Genomic DNA, 3,507 nt, shown 5'->3' on the forward strand with positions numbered 1-3,507 from the left:
AAACCACTCTATCCGACCAAAACTCGTATTTGGATAATTTAGCCTACAACTTTTCAGTTCTCAAAATCTGCAAAACAGCTCTCAAGTGCTCGGCATGCTCAATTTCAAATTTTGAATAAATAAGAATATCATCAATGAAGATCACAACAAATTGATCTATATACCTTTGAAACACACAGTTCATCAAATCCATAAATACCGCAGGTGCATTGGTCAACCCAAAAAGCATAACCAAAAATTCAAAATGCCCATACCTGGTACGAAAAGCAGTCTTAGGCACATCTGCCTCTCTAACTCTTAACTGATGATATCCAGATCTTAAATCAATCTTAGAATATACAGAAGAACCCTGCAACTGGTCAAAGAGATCATCAATCCTTGGCAAAGGATACTTATTCTTTACTGTGGCTTTATTCAACTGTCTATAATCGACACAAAGCCTCATAGACCCATCTTTCTTCTTCACGAATAAAACCGGAGCACCCCAAGGTGAAACACTTGGTCTTATATATCTTTTAGCCAATAGATCCTCAAGTTGTTCCTTTAGTTCCTTCAGTTCAATTGGCGCCATCCTATAAGGAGCTCTAGAAATAGGCTGTGTACCTAGCATCAACTCAATGTTGAACTCAATCTCTCGTACTAGAGATCTACCATGGATCGTAAAGATAAAGTCTTACGCAATAAAGTTATACCACTTGTACGTGTTCAGTGGTCAAGGCATGGTGTAGAAGAATCAACGTGGGAAACAGAAGAGAAGATGAGAGCATCTTATCCATATTTGTTTGATTCTTAATATTGTATTGTTGGTTTCGTATCGTGTGTAAGATGTATGTGTATAAACAGAAATTTCGAGGACGAAATTTGTTTTAAGGGGTGGAGAATTGTAAGGCCCTGTAATTAATTATCCGGTAATTTGGTATAATTAGAATAATTATTGAGTTGCAAATTAAAATAATTATTTATGCCAAATAAATTCAAGAAGTGTGTTAAAAATATGTATTTTAGAATATCGGAGAATTTAACGATATAAAATACATATAGAGTTTAAATAACACACGAGTTCTTAAAATAAGTAAAATCCGGATAAATGGACTCAATTTATTAAATGTTGTGGTCAATTATTACACATATACACCACTTTATTAAATTAAAGAAAAAAGGAAAGAAGCAAACCCATTCTCGTAGCCTTTGTTTTCATTTTTCTTCACAATCCCGTCACCCTCATCACCTTCAAATTGGAGAGGCCATAACTTTACCGTCCGGCGTCGAAATCTCAAACGGTTTGAGGGGTTTTCTTCCTTACTTCAGTAGCTTCGTTTTGAACCATGAATCGCCACTTTTGATGCTCGTTTCAGCCCAAATCAAGGCCTGTTCGTGGCTGCTGCTGTTGGCTCGGTTTAGGTGAGATTTAAGTTTAGTTTCTTGGAGTTTTGTTGTGTGTTGGAGTGGGTTTTAAGCCTTGTGATTTCCCTGTAACTCCAGCTCGTTTTCTGAATTTTTCCAGCTTGTTTTCTGATTTTTTTAGCTCGTGAACAGTAACTCCGACGAGTTTCCGGTGGGTTATCAGCTCGAGACCGCTAGCGACTAGAGTAAGCTTCGACCTTGTGAGTTCGTAGTTCGGAATTTCAGCTTCTAAGCGTGATAGTAGGCTGCCAAAATTTGGATTTTTACCCGTTTAGATTTAAATTGTTTTCGTCGTTCGAATAGCGTTTTATTGAAATATTTATTGGAAAATTGTTGTAGGTTCGGTCATTGGAAATCTTCGAGGTATAATTCGGAGAGCCTATTAATTATGTCGAATCGTTTTGTATTATATTGAAAGATATTATAGTATGGTTGTTATCGTTGGAATTAGTCTACGGATTATCGAGTTGATATGGTTGGAATGTAAATAATGATGAGTTGTGTAATTATTAGGCTTATTTTGTTATTCTAGGCTGAGGGAGTTTAGTTGATCATTCTTGAAGATCGTTTTCATGATATAGGTATGTTACAGCTCGGTAACATACGACGGTAAAACATAAATTATGTTTAATTGTCATTCTGTGTTACATGGATAGTGTTTATGGCTTGTTGACTGTTGTAAATTGTTAAATGCCTTCGTTGTGGTCTATGTTTATTATTATGACATATTATTGGCATTTAGCATAGGGCATACAGTTTTGACATTCATGTTGAGCCCTATCGTTCTTGTTAGCCATTGTTGATATCCGTTGTTATCTGGCACTGATGTTTATCTCGGGATCATTGTGTGGCTGATAGGCCTATACACATGAGACTGTAGATGTGATTGAACAATCCCGTGGTTAGTGCAGCCTTTTGAGGTGAGCGCTGTGATTGTGTCATCTGGTTCGTTCTGTTGTGCCATCCTGTTATATCGTATCAGCTGTATGGAGGCTGAGTCAGGGGTGTTATTCAGCACAGCTTGGCATACCTCGCATACTTGGCAGGGCGGTTTAGCTGCATGACGATGTAGCTCCCCTGTGTTGTTGCTCGAGCATTATTCCAGTTGTTATCGTACCGTTTGTTGGCTCCTGTTATCCCGATTATTAGTTGAGCCTTTCATGCATTGCATATTACATTTTATTATATGATTATTGTTGTTATTGTTGAACTGTTTCATACCAGAATCCTAACCTCAGTTGTTTACTGGGGGGGCTACTGTGGTTTCTATTGGGCACCATGGTAGATCTCTCGAGTCGTTTTGCAGCATTAGGCCGGGGTTCCGCCAATGGAGCTCGGGATTGAGGTTGGATTGCTTGGTTCTGTCAGTGGAGCTTCCCAGTTAGTCTATATGTATGTCTTGAGTTTGTTTCAGTCTTGTATTGTAGTTTATTTGCCGGGGAAATGCACCGTGTATCTGTAGTGATATTTGGTTGTTTTTGTAATGTTCTGAGTCTACCCTATGATTCTTATGATCTGGTGAGTATTTGGTAAGTTTTAATTTCTGTTTAGTCCTGGCCAGTGCGGCTATAGGTTGTTGACTTCGGTTTTTGTTTTTATGACTCTAGTTGGAGTATATTTTGATATAAACTGCTGCTTCAGTTTTTCGGGATGTCCTACTTACGGGAGGGTCATGCCGAAATTTTTCTAGTCCTTGAGGTCCGTTTTAAAGTATTTTTAAACCATTTCCGCTGCAGTTTTAAATCAAACCATTATTGTTTGATCATTAATTGTCGTTAGAGTAAATGGGCCTCACATATCAATTGCATAAACCAAGAAACATTCTGCTCCTTTCTGCAACAAACGAGTCATGGACAAAATAGATATCAACGGAATCTTAGCTCGAGAACCCTTACCATAGAATGTCCAGTGATCTGTCATATCAGGCCTAAACTTAAAAATCTTCTGAAAACAGTCTACAGTAGCCCTGTATCTTGTCAACATGTCAATACCAAGTATGCAGTCAAAATCAGACATCTCCAACACAATACATGTCGGATCTCGGTTTTCTACGTGCCCAAACGCAGCGAAAGTTTAAAATTTTTATTTTATTTTAAAAACAAA

The 3,507-nt window shown here is 37.8% G+C and overlaps 1 long non-coding RNA gene across 3 annotated transcripts; it reads left to right on the forward strand.

Annotated features, from left to right (window-relative positions):
• The first annotated feature begins 1,174 nt into the window (after positions 1 to 1,174).
• Positions 1,175 to 3,194, forward strand: LOC140991056 (uncharacterized). Of its 3 annotated transcripts, XR_012177774.1 has the most exons (5): positions 1,175 to 1,401; positions 1,505 to 1,604; positions 1,744 to 1,767; positions 1,937 to 1,985; positions 2,690 to 3,194. It is a non-coding gene; the product is annotated as an uncharacterized lncRNA (long non-coding RNA). The 3 variants fall into 3 exon arrangements; XR_012177773.1 differs by having other exon boundaries at positions 1,937 to 3,194; XR_012177775.1 differs by having other exon boundaries at positions 1,526 to 1,604; positions 1,937 to 3,194.
• Positions 3,195 to 3,507: the final 313 nt, after the last annotated feature.

The sequence above is a fragment of the Primulina huaijiensis genome, chromosome 13, assembly GCF_012295235.1.
Source record: "Primulina huaijiensis isolate GDHJ02 chromosome 13, ASM1229523v2, whole genome shotgun sequence".
NCBI classification, from domain to species: Eukaryota; Viridiplantae; Streptophyta; class Magnoliopsida; order Lamiales; family Gesneriaceae; genus Primulina; species Primulina huaijiensis.